Source organism: Scyliorhinus torazame, chromosome 24 (assembly GCF_047496885.1).
Source record: "Scyliorhinus torazame isolate Kashiwa2021f chromosome 24, sScyTor2.1, whole genome shotgun sequence".
In the NCBI taxonomy this organism is placed as follows: domain Eukaryota; kingdom Metazoa; phylum Chordata; class Chondrichthyes; order Carcharhiniformes; family Scyliorhinidae; genus Scyliorhinus; species Scyliorhinus torazame.
The window spans coordinates 39,360,095-39,380,569 of NC_092730.1; the positions used below are offsets into that span (position 1 = coordinate 39,360,095).

The following is a 20,475-nucleotide window of genomic DNA, read 5'->3' on the forward strand; positions in this document are numbered from 1 at the left end:
AGGGGAGTGTATAAAGCCGGGGGGGGAGAGTATGAAGCAGGGGAGATGTATGAAGCAGGGGGGTGTATGAAGCAGGGGGGTGTATCAAGCAGGGGGGTGTATCAAGCAGGGGGGTGTATCAAGCAGGGGGGTGTATCAAGCAGGGGGGTGTATCAAGCAGCGGGGTGTATCAAGCAGCGGGGTGTATCAAGCAGGGGGGTGTATCAAGCAGGGGGGTGTATCAAGCAGGGGGGTGTATCAAGCAGGGGGGTGTATCAAGCAGGGGGGTGTATCAAGCAGGGGGGTGTATCAAGCAGGGGGGTGTATCAAGCAGGGGGGTGTATCAAGCAGGGGAGTGTATCAAGCAGGGGAGTGTATCAAGCAGGGGAGTGTATCAAGCAGGGGGTTGTATTAAGCAGGGGGGTGTATAAAGCAGGAGGGTGTATTAAGCAGGGGGGTGTATAAAGCAGGGGGGTGTATAAAGCAGGGAAGTGCATAAAGCAGGGGGATGTATCAAACAACAGGATGTATAAAGCAGGGAGGTGTATAAAGCAGGCGGGTGTATAAAGCAGGGGGGTGTATAAAGCAGGAGGGTGTATAAAGCAGGGGGGTGTATAAAGCAGGGGGGTGTATAAAGCAGGGGGGTGTATAAAGCAGGGGGGTGTATAAAGCAGGGGGTGTATAAAGCAGGGGGGGGTGTATAAAGCAGGGGGGTGTATAAAACAGGGGATTGCATGAAGCAGGGAGATGCATAAAGCAGGGGACTGTACAAAGCAGGGGAGTGTCTAAAGCAGGAAGACGTATAAAGCAGTGGGATTTGTAAACGAGGGGAGTGTGTAGAGCAGTGGAGTGTGTAAAGCAGGGGGTGCATAAAGGAGGGGCGTGTATAAAGCAGGGGGTGCATAAAGGAGGGGGTGCATAAAGCAGGGGGGTGCATAAAGCAGGGGAGTGCATAAAGCAGGGGGGTGTATAAAGCAGGGGGGTGTATAAAGCAGGGGGGTGTATAAAGCAGGGGAGTGTATAAAGCAGGGGGGTGTATAAAGCAGGGGGGTGTATGAAGCAGGGGGGTGTATCAAGCAGGGGGGTGTATCAAGCAGGGGGGTGTATCAAGCAGGGGGGTGTATCAAGCAGGGGGGTGTATCAAGCAGGGGGGTGTATCAAGCAGGGGGGTGTATCAAGCAGGGGGGCGTATCAAGCAGGGGGGTGTATCAAGCAGGGGGGTGTATCAAGCAGGGGGGTGTATCAAGCAGGGGGGTGTATAAAGCAGGGGAGTGTATAAAGCAGGGGGGTTGTATAAAGCAGGGGGGTGTATAAAGCAGGGGGGTGTATAAAGCAGGGGGGTGTATAAAGCAGGGGGGTGTATAAAGCAGGGGGGTGTATAAAGCAGGGGGGTGTATAAAGCAGGGGGGTGTATAAAGCAGGGGGATGTATCAAACAGCGGGATGTATAAAGCGGGGGGTGTATAAACAGGGGGGTGTATAAAGCAGGGGGGGTGTATGAAGCAGGGGGAGTGTATGAAGCAGGGGGAGTGTATGAAGCAGGGAGGTGTATAAAGCAGGGGGATGTATCAAACAGCGGGATGTATAAAGCGGGGGGTGTATAAACAGGGGGGTGTATAAAGCAGGGGGGGTGTATGAAGCAGGGGGAGTGTATGAAGCGGGGTGATTTATAAAGCAGGGGAGTGAAAAAACCGCAGAGTGTATAAAGCAGGGGGATGAAAGCAGGTTGTTGTATAAAGCAGGGGAGTCTATAAAGCAGGGGAGTGTATAAAGCAGGGGGGTGTATAAAGCAGGGGATGTACAAAGCAGGGGAGTGTATTAAGCAGGGGGGGTGTATTAAGCAGGGGGGTGTATAAAGCAGGGTGGTGTATAAAGCAGGGGGTGTATAAAGCAGGGGAGTCTATAAAGCAGGGGAGTGTATAAAGCAGGGGGGTGTATAAAGCAGGGGATGTACAAAGCAGGGGAGTGTATTAAGCAGGGGGGGTGTATTAAGCAGGGGGGTGTATAAAGCAGGGTGGTGTATAAAGCAGGGGGTGTATAAAGCAGGGGAGTGCATAAAGCAGGGGGATGTATCAAACAGCGGGATGTATAAAGCAGGGGGTGTATAAAGCAGGGGGGTGTATTAAGCAGGGGGGTGTATAAAGCAGGGGGGTGTATAAAGCAGGGGGGATGTATAAAGCAGGGGGGATGTATAAAGCAGGGGCGGTGTATGAAGCAGGGGGAGTGTATGAAGCAGGGGAGTGTCTAAAGCAGGGGAGTGTATAAAGCAGGGGAGTGCATAAAGCAGGGGAGTGCATAAAGCAGGGGGATGTATCTAAAAGCGGGATGTATAAAGCAGGGGGGTGTATAAAGCAGGGGGGTGTATAAAGCAGGGGGGTGAATAAAGCAGGGGAGTGTATAAAGCAGGGGAGTCTATAAAGCAGGGGAGTGTATAAAGCAGGGGGGTGTATAAAGCAGGGGATGTACAAAGCAGGGGAGTGTATTAAGCAGGGGGGGTGTATTAAGCAGGGGGGTGTATAAAGCAGGGTGGTGTATAAAGCAGGGGGTGTATAAAGCAGGGGAGTGCATAAAGCAGGGGGATGTATCAAACAGCGGGATGTATAAAGCAGGGGGTGTATAAAGCAGGGGGGTGTATTAAGCAGGGGGGTGTATAAAGCAGGGGGGTGTATAAAGCAGGGGGGATGTATAAAGCAGGGGGGATGTATAAAGCAGGGGCGGTGTATGAAGCAGGGGGAGTGTATGAAGCAGGGGAGTGTCTAAAGCAGGGGAGTGTATAAAGCAGGGGAGTGCATAAAGCAGGGGAGTGCATAAAGCAGGGGGATGTATCTAAAAGCGGGATGTATAAAGCAGGGGGGTGTATAAAGCAGGGGGGTGTATAAAGCAGGGGGGTGAATAAAGCAGGGGAGTGTATAAAGCAGGGGAGTGTCTAAAGCAGGGGAGTGTCTAAAGCAGGGGCGTGTATAAAGCAGGGGCGTGTATAAAGCAGGGGGGTGTATGAAGCAGGGGGGTGTATAAAGCAGGGGGGTGCATAAAGCAGGGGGGTGTATAAAGCAGGGGGGCGTATAAAGCAGGGGGGCGTATAAAGCAGGGGGGCGTATAAAGCCGGGGGGTGTATAAAGCCGGGGGGTGTATAAAGCCGGGGAGTGTATAAAGCAAGGGGGGTGTATAAACCAGGGGTGTGTATAAACCAGGTGAGTGTATGGAACCAGGGGAGGATGCACAACAGGAGTGTGTGTAAAATGAGGAGTGTGTACAGCAGTTGAGTGTTCAAACCAGATGAGTGAGAAACCAGGAGAGCATGTAAACCAGGGGAGTGTGTGAAACTAGCGTGGTGTACACCATGGGATTGTGTAAATCAGGGGATTGCTTCACAGTGCCAGGTTCCAAGGTTTTATTCCCGCTTGGGTCGCTGCCTATGCAGAGTCTGCACGTTTTCCCTGTGACTGTGTGGGTTTCCTCCGGATGCTCCGGTTTCCTCCCACAAGTCCCGAAAGACATGCTTGTTCTGTGAATTGGACATTCCCCCAATATTTTGTTTTCTGACTTGTCTCAGTAGAAACTTACGAATAATTCTGTATTTTTAAATCAGCTGTACTATCTGACTTTTTACTTGCACCAAAGGTTCACAACTTGTGAGGTTAAAGTGCTTCTGACACATTTTAATCCAACAAAGTTACAAAAAAGGGCAAATGGATACTTACACATTGCTGAATCTGTACCTAATTAATTCTATACTGATTACTTTACGAAAAGCTATTATCACAACAAGTTGATCCAACGTTCCATGATATGGCGGGGGGGGGGCGAATTCTGGAAAATGATTCCACCTGCCCTCTCGTGTATCACTGTTGGATTGGACATGTTTATCTGGGACTTGAGGTCAATGTGAGTGTGACTGCTTCTGTTCTCTGTGACGGTGGAGATGATGATGTGTCTGTGTCTCTGCAATGTTGGATTAATATTGTACTTACTGTCAGATAGAAGGAGACGGCGGCACATACATTTTGCTGAGGAATCATCACCTTGTTCTTGGAACTCATTTCTTCATCGTTGAACTAGGGGGAAGAAAGCATTACTCTTGTAAATCAGAGTCAGATGAGGCCAATGATAGATCAGTCTATTCTTTCAACTGATAATCACAGAATTGATAGTGCAAAAGGAGGCCATTCTGTTCATCGAGCCCATCTTTGTAAAGAGCGTTCCACGCCTCCACCCTGACCCAGTAACCCCACCTAACCATGTGAAATGAAATGAAAATCGCTTCTTGTCACAAGTCGGCTTCAAATGAAGTTACTGTGAAAAGCCCCAAGTCGCCACATTCACGTTGCTGAGGAATCATCATCTTGGAACTCATCTCTTCATCTGTTGAACTGGGCGGAAGATACCATCTCTCTTGTAAATCAGGATCAGATTAGGCCAATGATAGATCAATCTATTCTTTCAATTGATAATCAGTAAAATAAAGAAAATACTCTCCAAATCCTAACCCAGAATCAGACAAATAAGCCAGGCCCAGGAAGAGCTCTCCCTTCCCCCCCGCTCACTCCAAGTCCCGGAACAAGATCGTGCTCCGCTGCGCCTCTTGCAAACAGCCCCCGATTCTCCCTGAACTCCCCCCGAGTCTGTAATGATCTCTGAGCCTCTTTGCTCACACTCCCAGATGGATGTGCTGCTGCAATGAGAACGCTGTTCCTGGGCTGGAGGGGCTGCACATGCGCTCTCACCCTCAGTGACGACAGGCAGGGGGCGGGGTTACGCTGGGCGTGCGCAGATCCCCGCAGTAATTGCGCATTGAGAATCAATGGAAATATTCCTCATTTCACTGTCATCACATATAGAGCAAAACCTCCTATAGAGCCCGTGTTGGGGGCACTGTGTGTGGGGGGTTTTATTGGGTTTAACAACTGTCATAATATTTTTGTGTTGGTTTTTTTTTCTTGTGTTTTTTTCCCTTGTGAGTGATGACCTGCTGCATTTATCTCCACGCAGCAGAATTAAAACCCTGCATCCACCGACTATTCTGGAGTGATGCACGGCGTGACAACTAAAGAAAAAATACAAAAATTAACTGAGGGACAAAAGCAAACCGGGGGGTGCTCCAAAAAGAAAGCAACTGGAGCAGAGCCCAAAAAGGAATCAGAAAGGAAACGGAAACGGAACAAAACCCGTTAAATTAAAGTGTGAAAATCAGGGTTGATGAGGCAGTCCAACCCCTACGGTGGCCACCGAGCACGGAAGGCCTCAAGTGTGCTCGTGGTCACCACAAGCTCCCACTCCAGGGACACCCGGCCGCGAACGAGGCTGCGGAGGAGGGGCAGACAGTCAGGCCGGACGACCCCCTCGGTCGCCCGCTGCCTGGACCTATTAATGGCAAGTGTGGCCAGGCCCAGGAGCAGGTTCACAAGGAGGTCCTCCGCCTTCCCCGCTTCCCCACCTTCCCACACCAGATGTCCATAGATCAGGAGCGTGGGGCTTAAGTGCAAAGAAAATCTCAACAACAATATTGTCAAAAAAACTAAAAAAGGAGTGCAGCCTAAGACAGACAACAAACACATGCTCCACGGTCTCCACCAGGCCGCAAACGTGGCAGGTCTCTGGGGAGGCCGTGTGGTGATTTAACCGATGGTTGCACGACACTGCCTTGTGCAGCACCCTCCATCCCAGGTCCCCAAGTCTTATAGGGAAGACGCCTCCGTAGAGGGAACTCCAGTTGGGACCTCCGCTGCCGGACTGCAGCAAGGCACGCCAAGCCGTGTCCGGATGGCGGGCGAAGGCAAGGAGGTGGAAGGTGTGCAGCAGCAGGCCGTACAGGAAACACATCTGCGCGGTACGAAAAGGCACGGGGGGTGTCTACATGAAGCGACTGGGGTTGTGGGGTACCGGCGCCCGGAAGGGGTTCCGGGGCCTGGGACCAACGTGGCATTCCGTCCGAGCAGGGGTCCGCTCAGACGGGATGCCACCGCACAACTGCGCCGTCTCGAGTCCAAGGGGCCGAGCACAACCATTTTGAGGCCTCGGATGGGCTTGGCCGCGTGCTGGGTGGACACAGCACAGTGCTCGGCGAGCTCGTAGGGCGTCATCCAGTCCACTACTCTGCCACCCTGCACGTCCCAGATCCTGGTCACCCCGACATCCACAGCCCTCCGCTCCGCCAGCCACCGGAATGGATATTGGCGGAGGTGCGGATTCCTGAGCAGCGGCTCCTTTACGAGAGCCACTACTCCTGACAGCAGAGAGCTGTGGCACGTGGGGACTCTGTTCCAGACTTTGAGATGGTCCTGGTACAAGACGGGCAGCGCCAACAAAGAATTCTGAAGACCTTGCTGGTCAACGTCGTAGTTCAGGCCGTGCACCTGGCAGAAGAAATATGTCGCCAAGGCACACCATCGTGGAGGAGGCTCAACGTCCAGGTATCGCTGCAGAGTCTGAAGGTGGAAAGTCGTGATCTGGATGCGAAGGCACACCAGCGCCTGACCGCCCTCCGCAAGCGGGAGACTCCAGACCTCCGCAGCGACCCAGTGCAATCCATTGTCCCAGAAGAACCGAATCAGAGTTCTCAGTATGCCTGTCACAAAGTCAGGGGGAGGGGTCAAAGTGACCAGCCGGTACCACAACATGGAAGCTATCAGCTGGTTTATGATGAGAACTCGACCCCTGTAGGACATCACTCGGAGCAGTCCTGGCCAGCGTCCCAGGCGAGCGGTGATCTTGGTCTCCAACTCCTGCCAGTTCACCGGCCAGGCTTCCTCTGCCGGGCAAAGGTGGGCTCCCAGGTCGAGGATGTTGGTCCAAGTCGATGTTGGACCGGCTCCAGCTGAAGGCCTGAGCTCCTCTGGGAGGGGGTCCATCTGCCACGGACCGACCAGGTGTCCGGAACATTTTAGCCCGGTTGATCCCAGCAGAAGATGAGGCGGAGTACACAGCCTGGCACTCTCGCATCCTCCGCAGGTCACCGGGGTCAACGAACATGAGCAGCACATCATCAGCCTAAGCCAAAACGACCACCGCCATGCCCAGCTCACGCAGAACCAGCCCCGACAACCTCCTCCACAGGAGGCGCAGGAAAAGCTCCACGCAGAGAGAATAAAGTTGGCCGGGCAAGGGGCAGCTCTGACGCACTCCTCTCCCAAAGCGAAGGGGCGCGTCAGGGAGAGGTTAACCTTAATCAGACACTCCAAGGCAGTGTACAGTAATCGGATCCGGGTGACAAAGTGCGTCCTGAACCAGAAGGCTCGCAGAGGCCCGAGCAAATATTCGTGCCCCACCCTGTCGAACGCCCTCTCCTGGTCAAGAGACAGGAAGGCGCTCAACATCCCAGCCGTCTGGGAATGATGGATGTCCCGGACCAGATGGATATTATGGTAAATGGTGTGGTCCGGGACGGTGTGGGACTGTCAGGGTGGATCATGGTAAATGGTGCGGTCCGGGACGGTGTGGGACTGCAGGGTGGATCATGGTAAATGGTGCGGTCCGGGACGGTGTGGGACTGTCAGGGTGGATCATGGTAAATGGTGCGGTCCGGGATGGTGTGGGACTGTCAGGGTGGATCATGGTAAATGGTGCGGTCCGGGACGGTGTGGGACTGTCAGGGTGGATCATGGTAAATGGTGCGGTCCGGGACGGTGTGGGACTGTCAGGGTGCATCATGGTAAATGGTGCGATCCGGGACGGTATAGGACTGTCAGGGTGGATCATGTGGTCCAGCACAGGGCCAAGGTGCAAAGACATGACCTTGGCAATTATTTTGTAGTCCGTGCTGAGGAGGGAGACCGCTCGCCTGTTTTTGGGTCGGCGGAGATCCCCTTTCTTGGGCAGCAGGGCAATAACGGCCCTGCGCCACAAAAGGGGCATCTCCCCGGTCACGATACATTCCCCAGGACCCCCGCGTAGTCGCTCCCCAGGACGTCCCAGCACGCACTGAAGATCTCCACGGTCAGCCCGTCCAGCCCTGGGGTCTTGCTGTCGAGGGCGCCGGTCTTGATGATTGACGGTTTGGTCGAGACCCCGACGCCCTCCGGGCCGACCTGCGGCAGGTCCTCCCACAGAACTCTGCAAGCGTCCTCGCTGCACGGATCTGCAGTAAAGAGGTCAGAATAAAAGTCCCTGATTAGGGTCCTGACCCCCTCCGGATCCGAGATGAGGGACTGTCGTCGGCCGACTGGCCCTGCATCTTCTTTCCAACGAGTAGAAGGGGGAGCCACGGTCCATGTCTGTCAGGAGACGGATCCGTGACCTCACATACGCGCCGTGGGACCCGAAAAGTTGCAGGTCCCGCAGCACGCCAGTCTTCTCCCCGTACAGCAGCCCCAGGGTGGGTCCTCATCGGGCTGAGCGAGACGTGACTCCAGATGGAAGACTTCTTCAGCCAATTTGGCGATCGTGGATTTCCGCCCCGGCATCGACCACTTTGTGTACCCCTGACAGAAGGCGCGGACATGAGTCTTGCCCACGTCCCACCATAGCCTCAAGGAGGGGAAGCCACCCTGCTTCTTTCTCCAGCCGGCCCAGAAATGGCGAAGCAATTTCAGGAACCTCTTGTCCTCCAGCAGCAGGTTGTTAAAGTGCCAGTACGCGGATCGTGCCTGAGCGCGGAGCTGGCAGAGCCCCGCCCACACCAGGTGGTCATCCGAGCACGGCACCTGCTCCACAGAGGCCGTCTGAACGCTGGGCAAGTACGTCCTAGACATGTAAAGACGGTCGATTCTGGACGCTCCCAACAGAGGGCCCACAAATGTGTCCACCTGCGATTCAGGATGGAGAGTTCTCCAGGCGCCCACCAAGTCGAAGGACCTGACCAGGTCCCTTAACTTCATCACCGCCTGCGTGCTGCACTGGACTCTACCACGGTCCTTGTCCTGGAGGGTGCAATTGAAATCCCCTCCAAGGATGATGCACTCGCCCACAGGAATGGTGCCAAGAAGAGTGGACACTTTGTCAAAGAAAGTTGTTTGCTGCGGCCCGGCCAGGGAGCGTATACATTCACAAAGTGACGCACCACGTCCCCGTCGAGGACCGTTAAATGCAACAGACGGCCTGGCACTGGCTCCTTGACCATCAAGATCTCCGGCTGAAAATGAGAAATCATCAAGATAGCCACCCCGCCCGAACGTGGGGCCAAGTGACTCATGAAGACTCCCCCTTGCCACTCCAGGGTCCACTTAGCTTTGTCCCCCGGAATGGCGTGGGTTTCCTGCAGGAAGCACACCCCGTACTTTGCGTCCGGGAGGACAGAGAAGCACTGGAAACGGTGATGCGCGTCCCTGCTGCCGTGGATGTTGAGGCTGGCTATGGTTACCTCCAAGTCAGTTGTAGCGTGTGTCCTTCACCAATCACCCATAACTCTGCTCAGAGGGAGTAGAGGGTTGTTGCCCCCTCCACTCCCTGAGGAGCCCCGCGAGGAACAGAACAGCTTGGCGCTGCTCCCTCTCGTCCGAGTCGATCCCACCCCAGGATCTCTCAGGCGGGTTCCTCGCAGGCCCCCCCCCCCCCCCTCGATTCAGAGTCCGTGGCTACACCGACCCCGCCGTCGATGCCGGGCCCTCTGACAGACCCGGAAAGATCCCCGGGAACAGCTCCGGGATGGATTCTGGGCACCTTCGCATCGTCTGCTTGGGCCTTGTGAGCGGGGAGCCTTCCTCCCTGTCGCCCACCCACGACCCGAAGATATAGGGGCTCTGATGGCTGCCGCCGGCCCCCAGCGATGAACAAAAGGTAATTGGGGAGTAATGTAAGCATTGGGGGTGGGGGGTCTCGTCTCCGCCCGCCCCCAGGCCTCCCTGCTCGGGGGACGATGGCAGCTCGGTCGCCTCGGCGGCACTGGAGGCTGCTTTGGCCTTTTTAACGGGGCTGGGCATCAGGGTGATGGAAATAAACACAGGAGATACTCAACCCCGCTCGCCTGGGGAGGGGGGAGCGAGATCCACCACAACCTGCAACCCAGGCCGCTGACGCTTGCGGGGGGCAAGCTGATGTTGCTGCGGGGCCACCACTGCTGGAGGGCCCTCGGCAGCATCCCCCCCCCCCCACCCTCTGCAATGCCCCCCCCCTCCGCATCGCCGAGCCCCTGGTACTGTGGTGGGGCCGGAACAGCATCCAGCTCGGGACTGTACACAGGGTCCCCACCGCCCTCCGGAGCCCGTGTGTTGGTCTCTCCAGGCCCCTCATGTTGTTGTGAGGTGGCGGCGGCATCGCGAGGTGAGGCTGCGGCCTCTGTGTTGGTTGGGACGGGCACGGGGTCAGTACTCGTGATGGGGCCAAGGTGTGGGTGGGCCCGGTCCGACCATCGCGCCGTCTTCCGTTTGGCCTTTTTAGGCCGCCAACAGCCGAGGTGTTGTCAGGGGCCGGCTGCTGGGCAGACAGAGGTGGTAGAGGAGAGGGGGGCAGTGCCAGCCATGGCCGGCCTGGAGATGGTGTTGGCAGTGGCCGTTAGGGTGGGGCAGTTCCGGCGAATATGCCCCAGCCCACTTCAGGCATGGCACCGCATGCCATCCGCAGACCAGATCACTTTGTGATCCTTCCCTTGGTGGGGAGCCACAAATCCTCCCTCCATGACCTCCTCCCGGGTCAGGCAGACAAAACCCTGACGCCGGAAGGAGTATTCATGACAGAGGGAAGTGTCCCGCAGGCCGAGTGTCAGCGGCGCCACCCCGGACCAGACCTCCCCCAGGAAGTTGAGATGGGGGAGGAGGAGCTCGGTGGGGAGGTAGAGCGGGACGTTTGAAGGAACGACACATTCGGCAGTGGCCTCCAGTGGGTCCAGCGCCACGTGTCCCACACCCACTGTGAGCCCCCTTTCCAGGACACGGTAGACCGCCTGCTCGGCCCGCAGGAAAAACACGGCCTTACCGTACATCCTAGAGGCGGCTACGATGGCCAAAGGGCTGATGACCCCGGCCATCGCACGAGTGCACGCCTCGATGGCCATGGTTGGGTGGGCATAACATTTGACCCCAAGTTGCTGCGTTAGGAGGCGGAAGGGCGAGGAGGCTGTCTTCCCCGCAGAGTGACTTGTCCGCCCTGCCCCCAGCAGAGTGGAGGATGCCCCTGGGTTACTGGCCCTGGTACGGCATGGCCTTGTAACTGAGATCAGGGTACATGGGGAACGACGTGGCCCCACAACAGCAGGTGCCACAAGGGAAGGAGCTGCAGGGCAACAGCAGATAGTCACTGTAAGCGGGGCAGCGTTCTTCAGCCCTGGAGGGGCCGAAATCAATGTCCCAAGCTGCCCCACACCCGCCACAGGGGGTGGGAATGGTGGGCAGACGGCGCTCTTCAGCCCTGTGGGGGCCCGAAACAAAGTCCTTTTCTTAACAGCAGCCGCAAGCGGTCCCACTCCCACCTCAGGCAGAGGGGCGGGAGGACCAAAGGCAGGGTCTTCACCCCGGGAGGGGAAACAGCACCAGGCCCCATGGGGTCCCACCTCAGGGAGAAGGGTGGGAGGACAGAGGTCAGGGCCTTCACCCCGGGAGGGAGCAGCAACAGGCCACAGGTAGTCTCACTCCCACCTCCAGCAGCAAAGCAGCTGCTCCACTCCCGCAAGTCTGAGACCCTGTGTGTGTGTGGCTGCAAGTGGCCCTGCGCCCTCGGGCTCAACCAATCACCTTTGTAGCTGTGTGTTTGTCCCAACGAGATATTCAATTTGCAGTCATTGCCTGCAGCTTGTTTGTTATTACGCTGTCACTCAGCCCCTGAAACTCTCACTTTCTGCAAACTAACATTTCACTGACTGGCTTCATTTTCACCCCTTTCCAATTTGAAATTGAATTTGATTTGAACACTCCCCTGGTTTACACAGTCAACTGAGTCACACGTTCTCCCCATGTTTCCTCTGGGTGCTCCGGTTTCCTCCCAGTCCAAAGATGTGCAGGTTATGTGGATTGGCTGTGCTAAATTGTCTTTAGTGCCCAAAAAAGGTGAGGGAAGGTTTCCGGGGAGGGTGGAGGTGTGGGGATAGGGTTTAGGTGTGAGCTTAGGTAGTTGGGGAGGGCTGGTTTAGCACAGTGGGCTAAGCAGCTGGCTTGTAATGCAGAACACGGCCAGCAGCGTGGGTTCAATTCCCGTGCCGGCCTCCCGCGATGTGGCGACTGGGGCTTTTCACAGTAACTTCATTGAAGCCTACTTGTGACAATCTATTATTATTAATATGCTCTTTCCAAGGGCCGTTGGAGACTTGATGGGCCGAATGGCCACTGTAGGCTCGATGAAATCTATGAACTCAGCTCCAGTTGAAAGCTTCTCCAGTCTCCACTTGAATTGTTGACAAACAGTTCGGAGCAGTTTGCAGCACTTTCTCTGTAATGAGCACCATGACATACTGCCAAACCTGGATTTTAAAATTCTTCTTCAGTAACTGCATGTTTACCAATAATAATTCGAACAATGTATCAGTGTGCAGGTCTCTTCTTGTAGCATGAGACCTGGTCTTGTCCTGATGTCTGAAACTGCCTTTTCCATTCTGCTTCAGTTATAAATATTCTTATCTGTAACATATGTACTACATCAATGACATTCGATCAGTTAGTCCTGGTAAATGAAGGAAAAGTGGATGAACTGAATCAGCAGAATTTTACAGAGCAGTACTTTTAAACTGTTTTAACCTGCGACCCATTTTAACCAACCGGCCATCCTTTGGGACCCATGCTGGCCAGCCTTTGGGACCCACACCAGCTGACCTCCGTGACCCACTATGTTCTCTTACCTTTAATCCAGTAGGTGAACTTGCTTGGTCCTTATGATCTCACTCCAATCAGGTTTAGAGGAGAGGGCAGTGCGTGTATCAGGTGCAGAGTTCAGCTGGTTCCTGTGTGCTGTCTTCATCCTTTTGAGGATGAAAAATCCAACCTTGAACATGTAGATCCTTGTGATGTGTAATAGCAAAAGAATGCTTGTTTTACTCCGTACTGGATACTCCTCGGAGACGCTATGCCAGAATTCTGAAAACCTCATGGAGTTGTGCCGTATTTTTAATGTGCTGTCACAGGTAAGGTGCAGAAGCTCAGTTTGTACATTTGGAGTCAGCTATAAATCAGTAAATTGAGTCTGGGGTCTCGAACTCAAAGGGAGTTTTCACCAACTAATTCTCTCTCAAAATCTGAAACTTCTCCTCTGGAAAATAGCGATATAAACTGTTGTTCAGTGCAGCCAGTCTATCGACAGTTCCCATCCTAACCGTTTTCTTCGAGATGTCATTGCAGTGTGGGGAACATGTAGTAGGTTTGGCTTTCTACGCGCAGTTGCCTAACGTTCAATTACTTTTGGAAAGCATCAAATTCTTCACCGCGCCAAAAGCAATCATCCTCCTTCCCTGACAATTTGCGGTTCAGTGTGTTTAGAATTGAAAAGATGTCTGCAAGGTAAGGCATAGAGAGCTTCCACGTTTCATCAGCAAACAAATCAGCCAGAGGGGATCCTGATTTGCATTGGCACAATTTATAAAGACATACCTTCAAATATCACCTTTATTCTGCTGTGTTCCTGTTTCCAGCTTCTTCTTAATGGGTTGTTGAGCAGAGGCCGTGGAGCTCACCCCAGCTCTGCTTTGTGTTGCTGTGGACTCTCCTCAGCGACTCTCTCCCACAGATTTAGATGTGTGATCCGGGCCTGTTTGAGTCTCTGACCCTCTCTTCCTTATTACAAAACCGTCCATTTTCAATTCTTCACAGCTGCCAGCTACAAAATGGAGGATCTGCTCTCTGGCGCCGCTTCAACCTGCTGTTGCTTCAAAGAAGCTGCCCTTGGACAGCCCGGTGACGTCAGGAGGAGGCGGTCCGGCCCGCTGTGTACCGCGCATGCGCACCGCCTGATCGGGCTGAGTGGGCACGCATGCGCGGTATAGCCGGCACCCGGGACAGCCCCTGGAGAGTGACGTGTTATTACCAGCAGAGAGAATGTGCTGCTGCCGGCAGAGGGAGGCCCAGAGTCAGAGCAATGTGTCAATTAGGGGAATCTGACTGGCCACAGAAGTTTGTGGATGGGCGGGGCAGTTGCTCTAATTGGGTACCTGAAACAACCAATCAGATGCTCGTAGATGTCTCAGCATTCTAAATTCACCAATGGTGACTTGGTCTCTCACCCATCCTTCATTAACATAGTTCACTGAGTTAGTCGAGAAAAGAACAGTTGTGTGGCAATTCTCAGTTATTGTGTGTCTGCAGTTTGCTCTGACCATGGCTGAGGACAAGAAAGCTCCAGCTCCCAAGAAGGGCGCTAAGAAAACCCAGAAGAAGGTACCAGTGAAGGGCAACAAGAAGAGGAGACGAGCCAGGAAGGAGAGTTACTCCATCTACATCTACAAAGTGATGAAGCAGGTTCACCCCGACACCGGCATCTCCTCCAAGGCCATGAGCATCATGAACTCGTTCGTCAACGATATTTTCGAGCGCATCGCGGGTGAGGCTTCCCGCCTGGCCCATTACAACAAGCGCAGCACCATCAGCTCCCGGGAGATCCAGACCGCCGTGCGCCTGCTGCTGCCCGGGGAACTGGCCAAGCACGCCGTGTCGGAAGGGACAAAGGCGGTGACCAAGTACACCAGCTCCAAGTAAAACTGTTCTCAAACTCATCAAAACCCAACGGCTCTTTTAAGAGCCACCCACAATTTCTGCAAAGCAGCCAAACTATCATATTTTCAAGTATCAGTTTAAGAATAGCCAAATCCGTTCAAATACCGTTTCACTGGAACATAACATCCTTCGTGCCTTGATAATAAAGTCCCATCATTTTGTGACTGCTCGGTGACGCTGTGTGTCTTTGGTTTCTGACTTGGTCATATTCGGTCCCTGTCGCTAGATTTGGAGAGACAATAGAACTCCAAAACCTCCCTTTCAATTTGTGTTCAGGTTCCGAAAAACCTCCCTTTCCATTTATGTTCAGGTTTACTCAATAATCGATCAGTTTATTGAGAGCACACCAGTGGTGTGGGAAAACTCCATTTCAATACTGACACGAGCTCCAAATTGCTCACTCCACTTTTACCACTGAGGAAGCAGTATACAATATGGAAACAAATTATAAAATTTTCACTTGGCCGTATATTTGACATTCTGTCGGCGACTGAGAGCGTTTTAAACAGCAGCCAGATTAAACCCGACTGGACTGCAAATTGTAAAAATTTTTGAAGACAGTTTCGGATCTAAATCCACGTTCTGCAGATTCAAAACGTTTACAAAGATGCCCCCGGACATGCTGAGTTTATCCAGCACGTTCTCCTTAATTCACTATTGCAACAACGCATTATTTTGCTTTAATTTATTTTGGGTTTGTTGTCAGTTACAGAGAAAGCACGAAATCAGAAACTGACAGATGAAGAGAAACTGTGGTCTAGGGATAGAGAGAGAATCCAACATTCTTACACTCAAAATTCATCGATGTATTCACATTTTTTACGGTCCCTATTCAATTTTCTCTTTTTTAAATCTTTTCGCGCTCTTTTAAGCTTTGAAATCAATCTTCGGTTGGAATCTGAACATTTGGCGCCCAAACTTTCCGACCTCAGTACCCGGGATCCCCCTGATTGGTGCTTCAAACAGATATCTGATTGGTCACGTTGAAGCAGACTCCGCAATGTTGTTCAGATAACCAATCAGCAATGTGTGCACCGCCATTCCTCCTGAAGCTACAAGAGAAGTGAATGTGGGCAGGTTTCCTCATTCTGTGTGAAAGCGTTTGTGAGATTGTGACAATGTCTGGAAGAGGAAAGACCAGCGGTAAAGCTCGGGCCAAGGCCAAGTCTCGCTCCTCCCGGGCTGGACTGCAGTTCCCGGTGGGTCGTGTTCACAGGCACCTGAGAAAGGGCAACTATGCCCAGCGTGTGGGGGCCGGAGCCCCGGTCTATCTGGCTGCTGTGCTCGAGTATCTGACCGCTGAAATCCTCGAGCTGGCCGGCAACGCGGCCCGGGACAACAAGAACACCCGCATCATCCCCAGGCACCTGCAGCTGGCCGTCCGCAATGACGAGGAGCTCAACAAGCTGCTGGGAGGGGTGACCATCGCTCAGGGCGGGGTGCTGCCTAATATCCAGGCCGTGCTGCTGCCCAAGAAAACCAGCGCTGGCGCCGGCAAGAAGTGAAGCGACCATTCTTTAATCTAATAACCCAAAGGCTCTTTTCAGAGCCACTCACTTGATCTGAAAAAGAGCGAATTATTTTTTGACACTATATTTTGTTCTGCTACTTCCCTTCCAGCGTCCCCGAACAGGCGGCGGAATGTGGTCTTTTCACAGTAACTTTATTTGAAACCTACTAGTGACAATAAGCGATGTTCATTTCATAAATGCATTCCATGCTATTAATTCTGGTATGTGATTTCAATAAAGCTTCCTAAAGCCCATGCTTATATTCGAAATCACGTCAAATGAGTATTGGGTGGTGAAGCTCCCTTCCTGACAGACTTGGTGGCTCTTAAAAGAGCCTTTGTTGCTGTTGGTGCTGAAGCCGAGTTTTAGGCGCGTTCCCCGCGGATGCGGCGGGCCAGTTGGATGTCTTTGGGCATGATGGTGACTCGCTTGGCGTGGATGGCGCACAGGTTGGTGTCCTCAAAGAGCCCCACCAGGTAAGCCTCGCTGGCCTCCTGCAGGGCCATGACGGCGGAGCTCTGGAAGCGCAGGTCTGTCTTGAAGTCCTGAGCGATCTCTCGCACCAGGCGCTGGAAGGGCAGTTTGCGGATCAGCAGCTCGGTGGATTTCTGGTAGCGGCGGATCTCCCTCAGAGCCACAGTGCCGGGTCTGTAGCGATGGGGCTTCTTCACTCCGCCCGTGGCTGGAGCGCTCTTGCGGGCCGCTTTGGTAGCCAGCTGTTTGCGAGGAGCTTTGCCTCCGGTCGATTTGCGCGCTGTCTGCTTGGTCCTGGCCATGATGTGAAACTGGGGGAAACGCACACGCTGAGAATGCTGGAGCCGCTCTCTCGCTGCCTATTTAAGACATTATAGTGACCGCCCACTTCTCCTCATTGGATGCAGCCCGATCCCGTGGACAAGTTTGAAAAGAGCGATGATTGGGAAGAATATCAGGGGCCTGATTGGTGGACCTGCAACTGACACCCCATCAATTTCAAAAAGCCCGCCAATTTCACAGGGACCAGGAACGGATATTTGACAAAACCGAAAAAATCAAAACTCAATCTCAAGTTGTAAATGTGAAAAACTTCTCAATGATTCCTGGTCCCATTTTTGTCTCAGATTCGACCCACTGCCTGAGCACCCGGATCAAATTCAGATTCACTCCGATTTTTCTACAACAGACTGGGATAAAGCTCCTATTGAGGGGCGGAATTCTGTCTCATTTTTATCTGATCAGCGATATCGGTTCTTTCAATGCAAAGAGCGATAGGTATTAAAGGGAAAATTGGCTGATTCGTTCAGCGACTGTTCTGGGGGAGATGGAAGGAGGAGGCGGTGTTTACAGATCAGTTATGTAAATAGTGTCTCTGATCAATGTCAGTGTTCATTGTGCGCAGTTACAGGTTTGACCTCGGAGAATGGTTTCGTGTTTCAGACTGTACAACTATGTCGCCGAATTATAGAATTTATACTGCAGACCATTCGGCCCATCGAATCTGCACCGGCTCTTCAAAAGAGTGAAAACAGAAATCAATGCTCGGAAAGGATTTCCTGCTCTAACGCCACCCGTTTTAACAGGAAATCGAGGTTTCCAAGCTATGAGTCGCTAAAGCAGCTCGATGAGTTATTCTGCTACCATTCTAAGGTCAGTGGTCTCATTGTGAGGATTTGGGCGGCTCTTAAAAGAGCCTTTGGATTTTGTTAAATTGTCAAATTGATTTTCTCAGCCGCCGAATCCATAGAGAGTGCGGCCCTGGCGTTTGAGAGCGTAAACCACATCCATGGCGGTGACGGTCTTGCGCTTCGCGTGTTCAGTGTAGGTGACCGCGTCCCTGATCACATTCTCCAGGAAAACCTTCAGCACCCCGCGAGTCTCCTCATAGATCAAACCCGAGATGCGCTTAACCCCGCCACGGCGAGCCAGGCGGCGGATTGCTGGTTTGGTGATGCCCTGGATGTTATCACGAAGCACTTTGCGGTGCCGCTTTGCTCCGCCTTTACCCAGTCCTTTGCCTCCTTTCCCTCTGCCAGACATGATGCTTGTTCAGTCAAATCGTTGCTGAATGAGACGAGCTGCTGCTCTTTCCCTTATTATACAGCCCGCCCCGACCTGACTGAGAGAGAGGCGGGAGCGGACTGAGTGACAGACAGAGCAGTGAAATGTCTTTGATCATCCAGCTCCGCCTCCTGCCTGCTCCAACCCACATTTTATATTCCAAACAGAAGTGAAAAGAGGGCGCTGAACAACACGTACAAACTGCAACATCAGACAGCAGCTAGTTAGAAACGCAGATCTATTAAATCCAGACTTGTCAGTAATATTCCCGCCTAAGTTCACTCCTTTCTAGAACCAGCCCAACTATCTGCTCCTATTTCAACCCCAGCTCCGATTCCATCCCCACAACTCCTCTCCCAGACGGGTTGGGAATTTTACTAACACCCCTTCCAGCTGATATAAAGTGTTTATGTTGTGAGGCGGGATTTCTCCGCCCTGTTACCTCTTTTACAGACTCTCCCCTGAATCTGTGAATGATGAAACTAACACAAACTGTGACTGTTCCCCCGGACACATCCCCGGTTAGGAAGAGGCAGCAACATCCCTGTGTTTTAGTGCAGAATGGGGGGAGAGGCCCGGTGCAGAGCATGTCAGCGAGTGAGCGGTAATACTGGATTGACATTTCTATCTGAAATCTGCTCCCAGCACCGGGACAGCGATTCATTGGTCGGGGGATCAGCTCTTTCCTGAGAGATGTGGGTGGCTCTGATAAGAGCCTTTGGGTTCAGAGGTTTACAATTTGCTCGCCTTCTTTCACTTCTTTGCTGGTTTCTTAGCCGTTGCTGATTTGACTTTGGGCTTGGCCTTCAATTGGGTCGGATTTATTCTGCCAGTGGTCTTTTTCACAGGTGACTTTTTCTTCGGGGCTGCTTTCTTCGCGCTCTTTTTGGGAGTTGCCGCCTTCTTGGCTGCTGGTTTCTTGGGAGATTTCTTGGCTGCTGGTTTCTTGGGAGATTTCTTGGCTGCTGGTTTCTTGGGAGATTTCTTGGCTGCTGGTTTCTTCACTGAAGTTTTCGTGGCTGATGTTTTCTTGGGAGATTTCTTGGCTGCTGGTTTCTTGGGAGATTTCTTGGCTGCTGTTTTCTTCACTGATGGTTTCTTGCCTGCTCCGGTCTTCATCACTTTCCCCCCGCTTGTCTTCTTAACGATCTTGAAAGAGCCGGAGGCGCCCGTGCCCTTGACCTGAGCCAAGGTGCCTTTAGCCAATTCCCTCCTGACACTTTGCTTGATCTGGGCCCCCCGTTTATCCACATCGACCCCTTTGCTCCGCAGCGCCTTCTTTATGGCCTGGAAGGAAACCCCCTTGCGATCGCCGCTTTCCGCCACAATCTGGAGGATCAGCTCGCCCAGCCCGGGACCTTCTTGTTTCTTCCGGGGAACCGCCTTCTGCTTCTTGACAGCCTTGACTGGGGCGGCGGCTGGAGGAGCCGTTTCGGCGGCTGCACTATCGCTCATGTCCGAGACTCTGCACAAAATCTCTCCGTCAATGTGGGTGAGAAATGAAGCCTCTGGTGGCGGCACTGAGCAACTTAAAGGCAGCGAGCGGACGGGGCGGAGACAACCTGCTCTCAGCTCCAGGCTGCTGCTGCCTCTCTGTGTTTTTCTCTCGTCCCAAACTCTCCAATTCCACTCAAATTCCAGCTCCACAGTGTCCCAGGATAATTCCTTCCTGTCTCTCACACTCTCATGTTTGCTGTAGAAAAGGTTTCACGCGATTTGAAGGCTCCATTTTGCATTTAAACCCGTTTTACTGATGCACTGTTCGCGCTCTCTCACCCGATCACTCTCATTTTCCCAACCTTTCCACAGAAATCTGGAAAGCAGCATCGAAACTGCCCTGAAATCCAACTTGGAAAAGTAGATGGGGAACAGGGGGATTGTTGGAATGAAAAATATTTCCATTTAGTCCCAGAGGGATTGGGAGATCTCCTGGTCAGAGCGGACACACAAACACAGTTGGTTTCTCCTGTTTGGCCCGCCCCTTTCACACACTCTCTCTTCCACAATATTCACATCCACACACAAGGTTTGGAAATGACATTTCCCAGGGCAGAATTCTCCCTCTTCTCAACACTTGTTCCCAATCCGTGTCTTAATTACTGTTCAACTCTCTGAGTTTTCTGTTTACCTAAATACCCGGCAGCAGCCAGTCATATTTTAAAAACTAAATTCATTGATGGCCCACCTTTCGTGAAGGTGAAAATAAAATTGATCTCCTCTCTATCAGTGGAGATTTTCCTGCTTGATGTGATCCTCCTGCACTGCCGGGTAACACTGAACCCCAAACTCAACAAGCAGGGACACCCAGTTAAAGCATAATCCCACCCCCTCTGAGAGTGGAGATTTTCACAGTGACACACACATTCTGACCATTCTGATCCCAACAGC

General features: G+C 52.9%; 1 long non-coding RNA gene across 1 annotated transcript in view; it reads right to left on the minus strand.

Moving 5' to 3' along the window:
* LOC140400019 (uncharacterized) overlaps window positions 1–13,741 on the minus strand; it is an 88,383-nt gene extending 74,642 nt beyond the window's left edge. Inside the window, exons 1-2 of the long non-coding RNA XR_011937974.1 lie at window positions 12,676–13,741; window positions 3,950–4,033 (exon numbers count right to left, since the gene is read on the minus strand). This is a non-coding gene — a long non-coding RNA (uncharacterized lncRNA). The remainder of the gene's footprint in view (window positions 1–3,949; window positions 4,034–12,675) is intronic.
* Window positions 13,742–20,475: the final 6,734 nt, after the last annotated feature.